Source organism: Zonotrichia albicollis, chromosome 2, assembly GCF_047830755.1.
Source record: "Zonotrichia albicollis isolate bZonAlb1 chromosome 2, bZonAlb1.hap1, whole genome shotgun sequence".
NCBI lineage: Eukaryota > Metazoa > Chordata > Aves > Passeriformes > Passerellidae > Zonotrichia > Zonotrichia albicollis.
In genome coordinates, this window is record NC_133820.1 from 58,396,517 (window position 1) to 58,416,910 (window position 20,394).

Below are 20,394 nucleotides of genomic sequence, written 5' to 3' on the forward strand. Positions count from 1 at the left end.
TTGCTGTGTTGACAAAGTAAGAAAAAGCTGATGTCCCATTTACAGTTCCTGAAGCCACAAGCTGCTGGTCTGCAATATAAGACATTGATGTGCTCGTGATGTGGAGGAGCCTATTGCACAGACCTAACCTCTGGGATCAGCAGCTCCTAAACTGATTCTTTCAGCCGGGGAGAAACAGCCCATCCCAGCCTCTGTGAACCACCAAAACTTTCACAGCAATGAAACACCAAAAAATACTCTTAATTTTTCTTTCCTCGAGGATGGTTTGCTCCATGCTCATCCTTTCACCTTGGAACTATATGTAAGTGGATGAGGTTGTAGAAAAGGATAAATGTCGACTTCTGTAGAAAAACTGAAGGTTGGTACAATCGATGCTACCAAATGGAAAAAATAAAATTCGTAATCAGGTCCTCTCTAAAGTTAGTGCATAGTTTTTTTGTTTCAGCTTGTGTCACAACAACTTGTACTAAGTCCAAACAACATCCTCGCATCACTTCCCAGAACCAGTTCTTTTATGGTTTAGTTTCTCAGTCATTAGTTACTCAGTCCTACATCTTAACTGTTCCCTTTCCCCTTCAGTCTTCTCCATACAACTATTTATAAAATTTTTTAACACTCTTCCTTCATCCATATTTCCTGTCATCTAGTAGGAATCTGTATTTAATAGGATAACTTATTAATTAATTACTGATCAACTAATATATAGACAATTACTAAATCCTAGAAAATGATACTTCTATTTCTTTTCCCTGTAAACTTTGGAGCTGCAGTCCATAAATCTCCAACTCCTTGGTAGCTTTAGTGAATTTAATCTTTTATTGTAAATAGAGAAGACCAGCAGTTTGGAAGGGTTGCATTAACTAGGAGTACCTTGTCAAGGCTGTAAAAATCATGGGTTAAGTAAACACTTAACGCAAATTTTAATCCATGACCACATTAGCAGGACACCAGCCTTGTGACACAGACTTAAAAAAAGGTTCTTAAAGTCTGTAACTCTCTTGTATTTCATTTCTTTACTTTTTCATGCCAGCAATATTAGGGGACTCTATTACAGAATGGAAAAGTCATATTCATTAAAATTATTCTGAACACTAAATTTATTCATTCTAATTTAAATTCTGAAGGATGTTTCCCATTGCATCAAGTGCTTTGCAAATGTTAAAGAGTGCAATAGAATGAAACCTGTTTATTGTAGGTGGCTTAAAGCAATCACTTAATTCCTAATATGTGACTAGCTCTACCTTTCAAGCCTGAGCACATGAAACACAGCTCTTCACACAGCTGGGCAACAAAGTTCAAAGCTGGAAACCTTCTGCCATTGTCCTCTTGGGTGAAGTGTCGTCCACTGCATGGGAATTCATCTGTCCATAGTGGAGAGTAATCCTCACTTTTAAAGTGATGCTGCTCATGAAGTAGGTATCTAGTAAGTGCCTTTTTGTCTTCACTGAATTATAAGGAGCTCACAGTCTCTGGCTGAGGTGTGGAAATCTTTTCATTAGATGTCAGAATCCTCATTTCCAGCTGAGTGGTGACAGTTGTCCTGACCACCCTTCCTTGGGCAGCATCCCTTTGGAAAGAGCCTGACATTGCTTTGCCTGTTGGTTAAAGCTGCTAGGAGAGAGGAGCCATCTGTGTTAAACAGCCTCGTCATTCTGTTAGCTGATGGAGTGAGTGATGAGGATTAACAAAATGCTATTAAAAAGGTTGATGTACCTCCATTTTAAAATACATTGTGACTAAGGATGGTGTTAGATAAACAATGAGAGTTTCAACCTTTACAAAGCTCACAAGGAATAGCAGGTCCCTTGCTCACTTTTGTCACCACTCTTCCGGCTATCTCTGGTCACCCTAGTTCCCAGATAAACTTCCTTTGTGGAATATCTTGTTTCTGGAAACAAAAAGCAGCTGAAATCTTATTAGATTATGTTTACATGAATTTTCCAGTCCAGTAATGCATATCCAAGTACCTTGGATAATTCAGATAAATGTCTGTACTAAAATCTAAATTAAAACAAAGTTAAAATTGCTTTGAAGGGTTATCTATCATTAGACAGATATGTAGCCAAAGGAAATAACATAGAAAGCCATAATAAATACAAATATCCTCTGTTCTTTTTATTGTATTTCTGTTCTTTTTAGCCAGATAACTCTGGAGTAGTCTGATGTGCAACATCTGTATTATTTTTCATCTTCTCTCCTTAAAGAATATCAATAACACAAAAATGCTAACAGCTGAAACTGCAGAAGGCGAACTCCTTTTGGGAAGAGGTTTATGGGGTTTTTTCCTTCTCTTTAAAATATAAATCTACCAGGCCTTCTCCCAACATTGAGGAAGGCTTGATTTATGATTTTAAAAGACCTGTCCCTTTGGAAACAAAACTATACACTGATACAGAGGATAGGACCCAAAAGAATCTTATGATATAATCCCAGTTATCATAAAATCATAGAATCCTAGAAAGGGTTAATTTAGAAAGGACCTTTAAGTTCATCTAGATCCAACTTCTTGGCCATGGGCAGGGAGACTTTCCACTAGACCAGATTGCTCAGAGTCCCATCCCGCCTGGTCTTGAACATTTCCAGGGTTGAGGCGTCACAACTTCTCTGGGAAAACTCTCCCAGTGTCTCACCACCCTCAATGAAGGATTTCTTCCTTATCGGTAAACCTGCCTTCCTTTAGTTTAAAGACATTCCCCCTTGTCCTATCTCTCCATGCCCTTACAAAACCCTTCAGCTGTTTTATAGGCCCCCTTCAGGTACTGGAAAGCTGCTCTAAGGTCACCTTGAAGCCTTCTTTCCCGACTGAATATCTCCAGCTGTCTCAGACTGTCTTCATAAGAAAGGTGTTCCAGCCCTCTGATCCTCTGGACCTGATCCGACAGGTCCATGTCCTGTCTTTGCTGAGGGCCCCAGAACAGAACACCACCCAGACACTTCTCTAAAGAGCCTCTCCCAAGCTCCTTAAATGATAACTTGAAAGTAACTCCACTGCTGACTAGAGATCTCCAATCACTTCCACCCTGACCATATTTATGACCGGTTACTTTTTACACCAGTCCTGTTCTTTAACTTTAGGGGACACTTCTTTTCTACACGTATTTCCCATGTATTTAAAGACCACATTCCAGTTTGCTTTGCCACTTAATCCATGTTCTTTCTCTCTCCTGGCTTCCTAAAGTTTTCCACTCCACCTTTTGTCACAGTATGTCTTTTCTGTACTAATTCAAATGTGAATACAACTTTTGGGAAGGAACTGGGAGTTTACCTAGGAGTCCAGGTGTAGTCTCATCAACAGCATTGAGCCTTCCACAGATTAATTTTACTCTCCAGATGGTGATTTGCAAATAGTATATCTTTTAGCCTTTGGCTTCCTCAGTCACTTCTAGATAAGGACCTAATTGTTAATTATCTTGTTAATAATCTTCAGATATTTATCCTTAAAACCATTTTTTCTTGGATCCCTCTTCTGGAATTCCTGCAAATACAGCAGTAGTCTATTCATTTGATATCTCAATCTTCCTTTTGTGTTTATGATACTCCAATTTTATGCATTAAATATTTGGTTTTAAGTCAAGGTCAATAAAAAAATTCATCCAAAAATTAATCCTTGAGAAAGTCCAATAGCAGCTTCCCTTCCATCTGGAGTCTAATTTTCTGACACTGTCATCTACTGTCTCCCTTTAGTAATGGTGATACATTTATACTTTTATTAGAAGTAGAAGTATACAGGGTATTTCATTATAATCTAGATATTGAAATAGAAAAATTATGGAACTTCCCAGTGTTTCTTCTCAAGAAAATTGATTGCTTTTTCAAAGAAAGTTTCTTGGTCTCATCCCATCTATATTTGGTGGGACATGCTCCCTTCTAGGGAGCTCAGATCTGGTGGTATGTTTATGGTGGAAGCTTTGTCTCTCAGAAAAGTCAGAAAAACCTGTGCATGTGAGTAGATGTTCACCTAGCATAATGATGAAGGGAAAACTTCTGCAGGTGTTTTTCTCACTGAATTCCAGCTGAATGCATTCAGTGTTGACTCTATTTATCTGCAGGGACTGTTGAGCACTATCACATCTGAAGATTTTTTAAAGTGTTTCCTTTCTTACTTCAATTGACACAAGAAAATCAAGGTAAGTTATGGAAAATTAAAATGTTAGTGATATGTATGAAGACTTCAGCAATCAAATTGAAATGCTGTGGCATCTGTAATAGTTCTGCTGCAAAAAACCCCCAGTATTTGGGTCAAAATTTAAGTCCTTTTAGTCATGTTGTTCTTCATCCCTTCTCAGACAGTGATTTGTTACTAAGGAGACATCCTTCAGAAAACAGTATCTTCTTTTGCTGTAGAAATGGCATCTTCCCAGACCATTTGTTCCATCTTTGGCCTTCATTTTTCTAACTCAAGGATAGAGAGAATGTCTCCTTGGAAATCATTATTCTTTATCCATTTATCATCATGCAAATACTTTTCAGAATAAAACAAAATGGACAATTTAAATGCAGTCTGCTTAAATGGGACATTGTGTTTCTCTCCAAATGAACATTACATTGCAATAACATGAGCAATAAAACTATAATTTCTAACTAATTCCTAAATGTCAACTACCCTTTGGAAAAATAATGAGAAATTTAATTTTTCAAGGCCAGCTTAGACAAAACTTGAGGGAAAAATGTCTCTATGGGCTGTAAGTTGTGAATCTTATTGAAATCAATTATTTTGTATACTAAAATACATTAAAACTATTAGGCAGATGGCAAAACATCTGAGTTTTACCCAGAGTTTGAAATAGACTATTTTGCCTGCTTCTGAAACTACTTAAAGGATCCAAAATTCAAGAAAGGAACTTAACCTTTTACAACATTAATTTCGGCTATCTTGCTCATTTACCTTCTGACTCAGTTTTCTGTCTTCCTCCCATGCCTAGATTTCTCCCCAGCACTCAAGAACAGAGGGCTTCGTGGTTTTGCAATGCCAGCATGAATGAGATAATTCATGATATCACATGGTAATGACTGCCTGGAGCTGGAATTCATTAGTGTCACTGGGACTCTTGTAATATAATTTTTCATATAATCAGTTAATTCTCCAAAAGACTAGCAAATACTATAAAGTAGGATATGCAGACCTGAACTAGAACTCAGACATGCTTGGCATGTGAGTTTTGCCCTTTATATCAGTTTGACTATAACCAATTCTTATTATAGTAAGAACATGCAGGTTTTGTTCTAATATCTCATATCTTTGCTAAAGTCCTCCAGTTTCTAATGAATATGCTCAGGTACTTGAAATTCTGTGGTGATAATGGAGAGTGCACCTTTTCCACTCAAGTACCCTTTTCCTTGTGACAAGACATGAAAAAATCCTCTTGACCTATACAAAGAAAATTGAGCCACTAAATGTTAAATGGAAGTATATTGAAAGTTCATGAGGAAATAAGCATTCTTCAGCTGTTAGAAATTACTACTTTGAGATTTCTATGAAGTTTATAATGTATGAGATGGTTAAAAATAAGATAAATGATTGGCATATGCATTTATTACTTTTTCCTATTTCAGCCTTCTCCCTAAGCCCATGCAAATTTAGTTTGGCACTGTTTTTTTGTACAAGCCATAAAAGAACACAGACATTATGTAAATAGTTTCAGTGGAGAAATGAAGTGGAAAAACTCATTTTGCCATAAAAAGAATAAGTGGTATTACTTATCATTCCATGGGGCTTAAAACTACTGAGCTTTAGAAATGTCTGATAATTTCCCTGGGCTTTTAGGTAAAAAAGGAGCTATGAATTTTAGCCAGTCCCTTCCTGGCCACAGCATCTCACCCCAAAGGAAGTAAAAGCAGATGGTGAAAGCTGGCTCCAACTCCTGGTACACAGGAGCTGGCTCCAACATGTAATACACCGGCAATACATAAAGAAGACAAAGAAAACAATCCTCTTCAGCAGAACTTGTCTAGGTTTTCATCAGATAGAATAGAATAGAATAGAATAGAATAGAATAGAATAGAATAGAATAGAATAGAATAGAATAGAATAGAATAGACCCAAAGCAATCATCCAGTTAAACTGTCTGACCACTCCAGAGCTGAAGAAAAATTAAAGCATATTGCTAAGTGCATTGTCCAAACGCTTCTTAAACATTTTCAGGGTTGGGAAATCCACCACCTCTTTAGGAAGCCTGTTACAGTGTTTGACCTGCTCTCTTGGTAAAGAAATGCTTGCTAATGCTCAATCTGAATGTATCCTGGTGCAGCTTTGAGCTATTCCTACACATCCTGTCACTGGACACCAGGGAGAAGAGCTCAGAGCTTTTCTCTCCCTATCCCCTCCTCAGGAAGCTGTAATTGAGAACAAAGACCTGATTCCAGTACTATTTTATGTGTGCTAAATGCTGAATTTTTAAAGAAGTTTTTGTACGGATTTGAAGTAAGGTCTCTATTTCAATTTAGGAATTTAAGACCTCTTTTCTTTTTTGCCTCTGGAATGTCAACATTCACAGGAATTATCAATAAACAATGAAGAATTTGAAAACATTTAGATTTTTTCAAGGTCTGGTAGTGCCCTCATAAGTAGCCTGGGGTGATTTTCATTGACAATATTGGATGTTGGACTAAATCTGAGTGGAAATACAGTTGGAATTTATTACTGACAGTACAAATATTAAAAAACACAGGCGTGAATGAGCAGCTGGTACCATGTGATAGAACTGTTCTACCCCCATCAAAACTCCAGGAAAGTTAAAGAATCCTAGCTAGGATGCAAAGCTGGCTTGAGGTGCGGGCAGAGGTACCAGCACCAGTTACAACATCAGTGCCTCTTGGGCACTTCTCACTTCTGACTTCAGCTCAAAGATGTTTCTGGCCGCTGGGGATTTCTATTCTGTGAATGTGTGGCCAATTGTCCCCTTGATAAAAAATTGTTGTTATAACACTGACCCTTAATTGGATTTGTGTGCAACTTGAGAAGGGGAATACCTATGTAAAAAATGTAATCTGAATGATGTCTGCATGCAGAAGGTTGTTCTATCAGTTTTAACAAAATCTAGTATTGCAGTTGCTATGATTCAATAATTTAGTCTCTACTCATTTTACTCATTGTACTGATATTTTTTAACATTTCTCAATTAGTGTTAAAAACACTCAGTAGGAAAATTCATTCCAAAAAGGCAAAAAAAAATTCATACAACAGAGTGATTATTTTTATTATGTTTCCACTTCTAAGGTGCGATGATGTTTCATATTATTTTCCATGTACAGCTAATTTTAAAACCAAGTACTTACAAATATTCCATAAACCAGTGTTAAAGTTACATCAATTGGAAATCAGACATTACCAAGCCAAGGAAAACCAGATGGAGTATGGAAGGGGTTATGAGAGGCAAAAAGAGATGAAAGGAAATAAAATTAGAGCACGAGCCATTTCTGCCACTTTAACTTGCAGTTAAGAATTGCTAAGATAAGTAAAAGCTCTGCCTGAAATCCCTTCTACCCTGAATTATACAAATCAAATCAATTCTTCAACTGAAAACTGAGGAAAATAAAGAATAACATAAGAAAAGTCACCTGACTTTTCACTGATAACATCCCCAAAAGCACTTAAATTTTATTTCCTTTCAATATCTATTATTTCTCACGCAAACATAATCATTTGCTGTCAGAGGACCAATTTTTAGTGACAGAACTAAGGACCAACATGGACAGTTGCTATTAGAAAAATAAAGTGCCTATTTTAATTTAAAATCAAAGGAACTTGCAAAATAGTTAACATATAATAAAAATTAATGTTAGAAAGACCTGCTCCACTAACCTTTCAGAGTCTCCTTAATTACACTGAAAATTTTCATATGCTCCATGCAAAGGACAGGGAATTTGGGTATAAGTTCTTCTGACCTGTATTTGCACTTGGTTTTCTTATCAGAAAGAAGTCAAGGAGGTGGGACTCATAATAAGGAGCATTGTCAGGATATGAATTGCTAAATAAATTCAGCTTCTCAAAAGGGATTGAAAATTTTCTGTCTTATCCAAGAAATCAGGGAATGATAACAGAAATTGTACCACCACTTGTAAGTAAATTGTACCATCCTAGACAATTTAGACAGTCCAGTGGTTGAAAATAGGATTTAGCAATACAAAAATCTATGAAGGGGAAAGTACAAGTTTGTACTGGTTTCTCTTGTTTATCTATCACCCAAAGATTCTTTGCCTCTTAGAAGGAATAAAAATAGAGCTGATAAAATACAGCATAGTTAGAATCATTATACCTCACAGTTGTGACCTATCAGGAAAAGAAAAGAATGTTCTAGGGATTTTTGAGTCTCCTGGGAGTATTCATGGTGTCAAATCAACAAATCACTTTTAGTAACCCAGCACTATTTTATACCTACATGGAAGTTATACTTACCTAAACTAGATTTTAACATGGAGGCTCCAGATTCCCTCATACCACCTTGGTATGTACAAGGGTTTAAAGCTGGTTTAAATGTGCTGTACGTCCATGTCATAACCCCTAAGGAATGCCAGCAATAGGTGAAATATCTCCAGTGCAAATGTCAGACCTTGTGCTGTGAAGCTGCACTCTCTGTCCCATTCCCTGAGGAGTTAACCATTTCCTCAGAGCAGTAGGAGTTGAACATACCCAATATTTTACAGGATCACCCTTCACCTTGGGTGAATTCTAGCCGGTTCACATCAATTTTGCAGACAATTCAATAATGCAGGATTCAGTGATGCCCAAAGATAATCAGATATGCGAAAATTAAAATACTCAGAGCTAACTTCCAATTCTATTCCTCGGGGATGGTGTCTAATATATGTTAAATCCAATCAGTGCCTTTTAGCTTTCTTCCCTGTCACAGGGTTTCAGTTTACTAATTATAAATGTTCAGCTGCAATTCCTTTACATCACTTTCTCAGAGGGTAGAATTCAGCACCCTCTGAGAATCGAAAAAGATTACACTACCATTTGTCAAGGTCACAGCAAGAAAGGTTTTTCATTAATTTTAGATTGGCAAAGAATAAGAAATACAGTAATTGCTGCATTTAAGCCATTCACTGCAGCGAGTCTCTTTCTACTTCACAGCCAGCCAATTAGGGACTTTATTTAAAATGTATGAATTGCACAACTGTCATTAAAGCTATGATTCTGAAGAGCTTATTTGCTTTCTTTGATGAAAGTATTACAGAAGTGCAATCATTTTTCAGGACAGTGACTCAATCATTCAACATTTGGTAAATAAAAATGGCTCTCAACAGATTTGACCACAGGTGGAGCCTCCATTAAAATGAGTGCTTTGAAGGTGCATTTCTGCAAGGCTCTGACTGGCCACGGTGCCAACACTGACCATCTGCCTCCTCAGCTTGACCTGGAAAACTCCCAAGAATGTTATACTTTTTTGGAAGCAAAAAAACCCAAAACCATAATCGAATGCTCTTCGTTTGTGAAAGCTGCATGTCCAAGGAATGTTGCTGGTTACTGCAGCAAAACTGTGACTCACTTTCAACCAAGCCAGAGCCAGAGCAGTGAGAAGACCACTGGGCTTCCCCAAAGATGGTTCCAACTGTCTCTAGTATCATGTATGATTTCTTGAATTTATGTCCTCCTCACAACAAACAGCTACACTTCACATCTTTCAGACATTTATTGAAAATTAGAGGCACTGTTTTATTTGTTGCATTCCTTTCCTTTTTGTGAATCTTGTCTCAAAAACTGTGAAGTGTTAGAGTCTGGGTGGCATGATGCTGCCTTCAGTAGCACTTTGTCATGGTTGTTCTTCATCAGTAAATGCATCTCTCAGGTGGGAATGCTGCTGTAGACTGTAAGAGAACAAGAAGTTTATCTTCCTGAGGACTGTGGCACTTTGCACTGGAAACATAATTTTCTGTCCTGATTTTGTCAAGAAAGACTTGCTTTCAGTGACTTGCAGTGATAACTGCTGATCCTCAAGCTTTCCTTAGGATACAAAAAAATCATCATTCATTTTATTTCCTCATTGAAAATATTTTTGTTTTTGTCTTTGGGGATTTTTTGAGAACAAACCACCCCCCCCGCTTGTTCTACTTGTACTGCTAGACATATATTAATTACACCACATGGACACCTGCTCTCATAACATATTAAATGTGTTTTTCATGATTCCCAAAACCAGGTGTGTAAATGAGAAGCTTTCTTACTGCCTCATCTCTCTCCTCTTCTCTAGTCATTAGGACTACAGGATGAGATATTCAAAACACAAAAGACTACATGGGAAAGATAAGCTATTTCTTTCTGCCTCCACCTGTTTCATATGAGTTTTATTTTCCAATGTAAGCATGCAGAAAATACAGACACTCAAAAATCTCATGTGAAGAATAGAAGTTCTCATAAATGCATCAATTGAAATTTTTTATTGCAATTCACTATTGTGCCTCTTCGGTTATTGGATATAGAACAAGGTTCATTTCCTAAACATTGTGGCCTTTTTGGATTAGCACCTGATACTGCATACAAAGGAGCTATGTTAATCAGATTTCTGATTTTCCAGGTCCATATTCATCAGTCCATATCCAAACTCCACATTGAGCAGAAGTTCAGATGTAGCAGAAGGTGTCACTGGCTGCATTTCCTCAGGTGTCACTTCTTAGGAATTTAAACTGGATAGTCAGAGGACAAAGGGACCTGTGCAATCCAGTAATAGCCAACAACAGACTCGCATGAACAGAAGGGAACTTGTGCCCAAACAACCAGAAAACCTTCTCTCATGAATTGGCTGGCTTAGTGAATGGGGGAGAGCAGTGGACATTGACTATCAGGACTTGAGAGTTTACTGAAAACAGGCCAGTAAAGACCAGATAATGAACACTGCCTACTGTAAGATCCTCATGGAGAGGATGATAAAGAGGTTGGTGACTCGTGGCACAAAGTTTGGTTGGAGGTCAGTAACTAGCAGTGCACCACAGAACTCATTACTGGGTCCAGTCCTGTTTAACATCTTCAAGACAACAGGACAAGATGACCCTCAAAGGGTCATTTGCAATTTTTACCATTCTGTGAACAGCAGAGGATCCCAGTGCAACCCATCCAGTAGGAAAGGAAATCCTACTGTACTTTAAAGGACATGGAACAAAATTACCAATATAGAACTTTAATGTAAGTAGAATTCCATTAAATTCTTGATTCACTCCTGCGTGGTCTGTCAAGAATTGCATATGCTCCTCAGACAGCATGCTGAAGGAAAATGTAAACTCTCTTAGACTAAAAGTCAGAATTCAGAACCATAAAATATAAAAATATTGCCTGAATTTGGTTCTTTTTCATGTCATAGCTTTAGGCTGTGATGGAAGGACAGACTCAAGGTTTTGAACATTTGAGCTAACAAGACTGATACAGGAAGTCTTTTTCTGACAAGCTTGAGCACACCTCACAAAATCACCCCTCAGTGTCCCCTGTCTGCACTATTATACAATTAAATTGATAATCAGTATTATAATTGTCAGATATTGTGAAACAAATGATCCCTAAGTCAGTTAATGGAATGCATAGCATGAAAACTAAGACAATTTTAATAACGTTTGCCTTTCAGAGCCTTGGTGACTAAAACTTTGCTGAAACAAGGTGAAAGTACAGGATGGTTGGAAGACTGTCCTACTGTTTCCCACCAAGATCCTGACAACCCTGTCATAAGCAAGAGAAGAGTGAATCTTAGAGGCAGCAGTACTGAGAAAGAGAGCTGTGATTCCTCCCAGGAGAGAAGCTCTGAGGAGGCAAGAGAAGCCAAAGGTGGTCATGGATGGAAAGCTCACACTGCTGTCTGCAGGCAGAGTGGTTTCATGTCCCCAATTCTGAAGACAATGGAAGGGAAAATAAATACTTGCAAGGAGGGGAGGATATTTTACCCATTGCCCAAGATCAGGCTAATTATGAATGCTGATGACCATAGCAAGGGACATCTATTTCTAAAGTAAGAGCAAAGAAATGTATCTCAGAGAGAGACTATGTTCCTTCTCAACCCAGGAATTCCTATTTTTTATGACTGCTTTTGATGATGAAATCTCACCCATACTACTCAAATTGCAACCAATTTTGCGTAGCTTTTAGAAACGCCACTTGTCTCAGTTTGGTTTTCCTAAACATAGTTACTCACTTGATTAGGCTATTCTTGCAAGAGCAGTAGTGGCAAAGTAAAACACACATACATGCAAGTTTTCTCCCAGGATGTGACTGACATCAGCAAATTCAGGGTCAGATTGAAGGGGATTGCCAATAACTCAGTGGATGTTACCTCTCTGTGGAACATTGTGCAAATTAAACTAGTTAAAATAATTTTTCCCTTTCTCAAACAGGAATCAACTAGATTTACAAACAGTAATTTAGACATGAACAATAATGTAGAAAAATAGAGCAATCTCAACAGGTAATTTTAAATAGAATAGAATAGAATAGAATAGAATAGAATAGAATAGAATAGAATAGAATAGAATAGAATAGAATAGAATAATTTCCCTTGGAAAGGACCTACAGGGATTTTATAGACCACTTCAAGGCTGATCAAAAGTTAAAGCATGTTGTAAGTGCATTGTCTAAATGTCTTTCAAACATTGAGTCTTGGAGCATCCACCACCTTTCTAGGACTCTCACAGCATCTGACCATCCTCTCAGTAAATTAGTACTCCCTAACATCCAGGTTGTATCCACTCTGGTGCAGGTTTAAACCACTCCCACATGTTCTGCCACAGAGTCCCAGGAGGAGAGCTCAGCACTTCCCTCTCCACTTCCCTCCTCAGGAAGCTGAACAACAAAGTTGCCCCTCAGCCTCCTTTACTCCAAATAAGACAAGCTCAAAGTTACAGGACAAGGACAGTCCTTCCAGCCTTGTTGCCCTCCTCTGGTTGCATTCAAAGGCCTCCTTCAACTGCAGGGCCCAGAAATGCACACAGTTTCTTGAGGTGACACCACACCAACACTGAATCCAGCAGAACAATCCCCTCTTTTGCCCAGGTGGTGATGCACCTCAGGATTGGATTTGGCCTCTGGGCTGCCAGGGCTTGCTTCTGACTCACACTGAGTGACTCCCCACCAGCACTCCCAGATTCCTCTGTGCAGGGCTGCTCTCTAGCCATTCCTCTTGAAGGGTATGCTTGTGCCTGGTGCTATTTTGCCCTAGGGGCAGAATCCAACACTTGGACTTGTTAAATTCCATTCCAGTAATCATCGCCCAAGGCACAGCTGTAAGAATTGCAGGGTAGTGCTCTGTGCTCACAGACAAATGTCACTACCTTCCATGTAGGAAGGCTCATTTCTCCTTGCTTTGGTTCTGTGAGCCTTTTTTTTTTTTTTGGTACATTCTGCTTTCCTAGCTTCTGGGCTGACCATTCCTATGATTTCAGTGCTTGGCAAGCATGCTTATGTCACTGAGGGTGTGTGCAGGGCTTGCATAAAAAAGGTTCTGAAACAGCTTCTTTCTTTTTTGAAGATGACAGATGACCCTTGGTTTTAGTCTCAGGCTAGAGTTCTTGGACCTAAGTGCTAGTGGCTGTGATCACCTATGTCAGATTAATTTAAGCAAAATTAGCTGATGTGAATTTGCTTATGCTGTTGCAATAAGAAACCTTTCTACACTTCTTTTATGTTTCCTTTAACAGAAATGTCTCTCAGGTAACAAAGCTGAACATGCTTTATGTCTAGCAGGATTCCCTTTCGTTTGTTCCCCATTCTCCTACAATTTTTTTGTGGGCTGCCCAGCCATCCATGAACAGAGTGGAAATGTTTCACTCTTGCTTTAGGCCAAGGTAACTACACTTAACATAAAGATCTGAAAAGCAGTAAGAAAATTTATCAGCCCTGTAAGGAATCAAGACTTCAGCTATTTCTGAGTAATACCATTTTCTTAATATGCCTGAATGACACAAGTTCCTTTGGTTTTTCAGCTAACAAAGCCACTGTGGGTCAATGCTGCGAGCCAAATAATTGTGCTTTAGCTGGCCAAAGGTATCTATTCATTGCACCTGCAAAAGAAATAGGCAGAAAGAAGCAACTGTTTTGCCCTTTGGTCAAATTAAAGTACCCAATAGAAGATTTGGTTTCTGTCTTCTATATTTTAAAAATATATTTGACAAAGAAAAGAGACTAAAATGTGGAATCTCAGTGAGGTGTGTTTCTGCTCTAAGCTACTTTCTTGTGAATGATGAGTAACCATTTACACTACTTGAGTAAATGGCATCATTTACATCAGAATCAGGTCTCAGTTATTTCAATACATTCCCAGTAATATAACTTTCAAGTTCAAATAAGTCCAGTGAACTGAATAATATTCTGTTCAACTTCTATAATAATGCATACACTGCTTCTGCTTGCTATCAAAACCTGAAGGATACAAGTATGTGACTTTAGAGGTTGTTATGAAAAATTGTGTAATGAATTTCTGAGTCTTCCAGGTGGAACACCTTATCTCCTCTACTGCTTATTTTAAAGGTTTGCTAAATATGGCAGATGGCTCTGGGTGTAGCTAACAAATTCTTATGCTGCCAACAAGTATTAGGGATTATTTCCTTGATTTATAAAAAATTTCTAAGGAACTTTTCTAACCACCTCTACAAGGAGGTATTAAGAAATAAAATATCTAATTAGTTAAGAGGATTTTAGTTTTTAGAGGTGCCTCCACTGACTTAATCTTTGACATTGGTTACAATTTTTAGAATTAAAAATATATATTTAAACATTATATCTAGTACATATTATATATATAAACACCAAAAAAAACCCTTCAATTTTTCAATATACATTCACTTCTCATGCTCAATACACCAAAAATACACCTCTCAGTTTGCTTTCACACACTGTTTGTTGCTCAGGTAGAAAAGGGAGAGACAACAGTATGAATGACAATATTCTTTAAATCCATATGCATTACTCTTATCTTCAGGTAGGTTATTAGTATGACTACAGATTTTGAAATAACCTCTATTTCCTTAAGAACATATGGCATTTCATTCATTCTATAAAGCACTGAGATACTCAGCTGAGTATCCTTAAATACTCTTAAGGCAGGTTCTTTTACGTGATGTTGCAAATTTTTAAGACGTGAACGTTTGGCTACCACTTCCCCATAGGCTCATTTAGAAAGGTTTTTCATGTGGGAGGCTTAAAAGATGTTTTATGTTTGCTGGCATTCTGTGCAACCTTAAAACCCAAGATTTATAAATGCATGTGATACAGAAAATGTGTTTATGATGTCAACACACTCATAAAAATGCTTTCTGCTTTTATTTTTTCTGTGAGGAAAAAAAGGGGGAAAACGTACTTAAAATACCTCTTTCCTTTCTTTATAAGGGAACAATTTAAAAAAAGACTCAAATGCTTCAGTCTGAGCATATTCCTAAAAATGCGGATCATACTTATCTCACCAATGATAGTGCCATTTCTTCCAACCTATATGTATTTTATGATCATTGCTGCTTGTGCCCAGGAGCAATATGCTATTTAAAACGATAGTGTGTGACTCCATGACAACTGGCAGGTGCCTTACAGAGTCTTTCTTTGTGCAAAATGTGCAGGTGAGTTATTATACTTCAAAATAGGAGAAACAGAGCTCTGGTGGATTTTACTCAGTGCATGTGCAACCTGCAAATAAAGTCAAATATTATTTTTATACCTACCTATAGGCTTCAAATTGCAACAGCTGCAATGGAAAGTCAAATAAAATACACTGCCCCACATGCTGTTGTATAAATATAACAAGCTCAGATTTTTAGCCAAACTGCTTTCTTCTTTTAGATGTTGCTGACTACAGCAGAATCATGAGTCTGTGTACTATCCTTTTCTCTTTGCTAAAACGTCAGGGAAATGTTTTTTGAAAAACAAAAGAAAACTAACTTGCAGGCACTTTTCTCTCCTTTTCCATTTAGCTAGTTCATTTGTTTTAAAATGTCTCATTTGATAAACAGTGAAGAATCACTTGGTGTTATTAGATATTTGAATGTATATGGTATCTAATTTTCTAATTAGCAGGAAGAACTCAGGGACTGTCTTGTGTTTGTCTGACTCCTGGGATCACTGGTACAAACTGATGTCCTTGTTGCCTTTGCCCTCTCAGGAGCACAAAAACCAGTGGCAATATCTTCAATTTATTTCAGCTTCTGAAGCACAGCATCTGTTTCCACCCAAACAGCTGAAAATGTAGCCCCACCAAGACTGGATTCTACATATGCAGAAAGCTTAATTTCTGTAGATCAAAAAACGAAGTTGTGATCTTTTGCAACCTGAAGTATCAGATCTGAATATAGCACCTTCATCCTTGGCTGTAAGAATTTAAAGCTTGATCTAGTGTTCCCTGAAGCCAGCGGGAAGACTCTTATTGTCTTTGGCTTCCTTTGGATCACTCCAAAATCTCACAGTCTGATTCTGCAAGCCACAAAATTTAAAGCATTCCAGTAGCACCTTTTGCTCCCTTTGAAGGCTGGTCAAGCTTGGGAAATAAGAGAGAAATGACAAATTGACCAGATGATTAAAAAAAAAAAAAATAGAAACAGCTTCTTTCATCTCTCCATTTAAATTTTGCAGCACAAAAGAAAGTTTATTTTTGTCATTGAAATGTTGATGTATTTTTACAAAGACTTCACCTGTCTGGAGTTGAACAGACACCATGATTTGAAGTGAGCAGTTCAAAAGTTTCTCAGCAAAAATCAGAAGAATGGAAGAGCTTGATCTCTTCAGTATATTGATAAGGGTTGTCATAAATGGGAGCAGTTTCTTAGCTCCTGCTCATGCCTGATAAGGATAGTCTCATCACCTGCTAGCAATAACCTGGGTTTTCATAAGCTGTATTAGCACTGCTTCTGTGTTTGTTCACTGTGTGACTCCACAAGGATGCCACTACCTTTGAAAATACATGTTGACATTGGGAATATTTCTGTAATTGTGTTTTCAGATGTTTCTGTGTCTTACCTACATCCTGCTGAGAAGGGCTCAGCCATCTGGTACAAAATAGCTTAAGTCATTACTGGATACCAGTGTCTCTGTGCAGGAAGGCACACAGGTTAATCATGGGCAGAGACCCCGCTGCTTGGAATGAGAAATCCATAGCAGCTCCTCTTAGATGTGCAGGGAAAGCCATCAGAGGTCAGGGCTTCATCTTGTCGATCATGAGACATGCAGGGATGTTTTGCTTGATTGTAACAGCAGGAAGCCTTAAATTTAACTCAGGTTGAGAAGGGAGGGCCTCAGCTCCAGTACCACTTCATAAGCATTGTGGTTCTTTCCTTGGTCTTTAGGGAAAATTTGCACAATCCTATTGTAGCTCTGCTTGTCTGCCTGTCCTCCCAAATAACATCTCCCCCAAAGCCACTGAGCAGTGGCACCCAAACAAGTGGAAGTTTTCTGGTTTCTAATGCAATCTGCTTCTTACTAGTGCCAAGCAAAAAAAAAAAAAGGCACCTGAGGGAGCCAGTTAAGGACCTGCACTGATGAATTTGGAGATTTAACCTTGATTAGACATCAGAGGATCCACGTAGCGTGAGCCATTATTAACATTGTCAAGAAGTGAAAAGCTTCATTCATAGATCTTGCCTGCTTAGACATCAAAGTGAACCAACCTCAAAAGAAATCTGTGGGGAACCAGGCATTCTTAGTTCTCATATTGATCATACTACTTGTTCTGAAAGTTTCACCCAAGCTCTGGCAGTGCTTGACCTTGCAGAGGGAACATCATGTACAAACAATGCAAAAGCCTGTGCCTGTTTCTTGTTCTTAAAGTTAGCACCAGGTGAATAATTGATATCAAATCATACATTCTGTAAATAATCTAGTTTTCTGCAAATAACATCCCTAAACAATTACATTGGAGAAAATTATATTTAGTTTTCTAATATGAGTCATAAAATCTCTGATTAATCATTTCTGTGTCTTGAAAAATGTTTAGTGTATGCTGTTCATATATCAGAATAAAAGCTGGACACAAGGTAAAAATTTGTCCATTATAGAAAACAAATACATGGATCCTACCAAAATAAATTTTTAAGTTCAAATGAATCTTCCAGGCTGTTTCTAGGCAATATATTCCCAGACCTTATCACAGCCTAATAAAAGGGAATGCCTCAATGATACCCCCTTTCTCTTCAAGGTACACTCTGTCCCAGAAGGCATCTGTCAGAAAAGGCATTTATTTTGTTTGTGGAATTCCTATGGCTCTCACTGGGAATTCTTGTAAAGGGAGGGAGAACTAATCATACAATGAAATTATCCATTGCAGTCCTTTAACTATATCAGATAATTTAAAAATTATATTATACTTTCATAAAGGTTGAGATAGAGTTTTCCATCAACTGTTTTTAGGGTTTCAAAGAACAAACTCTAGCAGGAAGAAGGACAAAAAGCAGCTCTGGGAAATATCGTGTGAAATGTGCATTTCTATTTTTTAAAATTCTACCCAAAGTTTTAGTCTTAAATGCAAAGCTGAGAACTACTGATAGCATGGAAAAAATAAATAGAAAATATATTGAAAATATTTTTTTGTATTTTGTATTTTTGTATTCAGAAGTCTTTTATACAGGTTAAATTTTAGAAATGATCCAGAAGGATCTTCACATTGTTTTAAAATACTGACTTTAAGAAATAAAATAAATAAAGGAAAATAACTTGCAATAACATTTATTTTCTTTTAAACTAGGCAAAAGAAAGTAAGTAGGAGAAATGAAAAAGAAATCTACACATGAGGAGAAATGGTTAAGTAAAGAAGTAATCCAAAGTGTGGGAGGAGACACAGTTGGGACCCCTGCTGACCAAGGGGATATTCCAGATATTCCATACCATGCACAGTCATGCTCAGCATATAAAGCTGGGGGAAGAAGGAGGAAGGAGCGGAGACTTTTGGAATAGTGTATGTTTGTCTCCCAAGTTCCCATTATGCATGGTGGAGCCCGGCTCTCCTGGGCATGGCTGAACACACCTGCCTGCCCACGGGAAGGGGTGAACGAAATCCACATTTTGCTTTGTTCATATGTGTGGCTTTTTTTACCCTATTCCAGTGTCTTTATCTCAGCCTCTGAGTTTTCTTCATTTTACCTTTTCTATTCTCTCCCTCTCCCACCAGGGCAGGATGAGTGAATGGCTGTCTGGGCCTTGATTGCCAGCTGGAGTTAAACCACAACACTTCTTTGTTCAGTCCAATCTGGAACACTTGAAGAGATCAGGACTTGTTTGATAAAAGACAAACTAGTCATGGGATTTTATTCAGCAAATGTGTGTAATTTTCTAAAACTTACGAAAGTGGGAAGTGAAGAACCAAGGTGAGCTCACCCAGCTCCCAAAGAACCACTGCAGCTTTTCCCAACCCCATGGGACACCCACATCCATGGGGAGACACTGGAGACCCCAGCCCCAGGGGCTGGAGCCACAGCAGAGCATGGTGGGACACCAAACTGCAGAAGGCTTCTCCGCCTCAGGAGGCAGGACAGCTGCTCCAGCCAGGACTCTTTTGACCAGCAGATTTGTGTTTAGATGCTGGTCAGGCAGTGACTGCTTTCTTTCAGAGGACACTGACCTTTCTCACACAGACCACTGGGCAAGTGCCCCCTGCTCCAGAACAGGAACAGTGCATTGTGCATTTGGCTTTAAGTCACTGAATATAGAGGTGGAAAATTTATAGAAGCACAGGGCTGTGACCTTATCCATTTGTGCTTTTATGAGACACCTAACTTGGTATTTACAAGATGGTAATTATATTATTTTAATGTTGATGGCTAATGGTTACAAGAACGTAGCTATTTGATTAATATAAAGTGAGAGATTAAATAGCCCGTTTACTGTAACCTAAATGCCTAATTAAATAGCAAGAGAATTTTCTTTGCATATTATGGTATAACAAATATGTGAGCATTATATATTAATACTTTAAAATACACTATTGATGTTGTACCTCATTAGTTAAACAGTCCCTCTGTTAATATGGTTTAACAAATATTTGAGCATTATATATTAATACTTTAAAATACACTATTGATGTTGTACCTCATTAGTTTAACTATCCCTCTGTTAATAGCACTTTAGAAGTACTTGCACTGTCAACAGTCCTGATTCCTAATTTATATTACCTCAGTACTGGTTTATTTTACCCTGTTTACAGATCCCCAGACATTTACTCAAAAACCCAACAAAATATAACATTCAGTTCCTGACTGTCTAACTTTGTGGAAATAAAATGCAAAATCATTCATTTCATGGGCTTTTGAATTTACAGTCCAAGATATAAAAGCTGATCTTGAAGTTATCTGAAAATTTCCAATGAGAATATATATGGAATTCCAGAATCTAATTGAAATCTAATCAAAACACTTCTTTGGATAGACATTTTTCCAAAACAAGTGCTGTCTTACTAGTCAAGATGCTGTAGTTAATTATATTTCTTCATTAGAACCCTTTTAAAATATATT

General features: G+C 37.8%; 1 long non-coding RNA gene across 3 annotated transcripts in view; it reads right to left on the reverse strand.

The window, feature by feature from the left end:
* Positions 1 to 20,394, reverse strand: part of LOC113458650 (uncharacterized) — a 66,720-nt gene that overhangs the window by 31,041 nt on the left and 15,285 nt on the right. The window contains exon 3 of one of the 3 annotated variants that reach the window (XR_012579007.1): positions 6,097 to 9,807. The exons of the other annotated variants lie outside the window; for them this stretch is intronic. This is a non-coding gene — a long non-coding RNA (uncharacterized LOC113458650). Of the gene's footprint in view, positions 1 to 6,096; positions 9,808 to 20,394 lie in introns of those variants that run through there. 3 annotated transcript variants of the gene reach the window in all.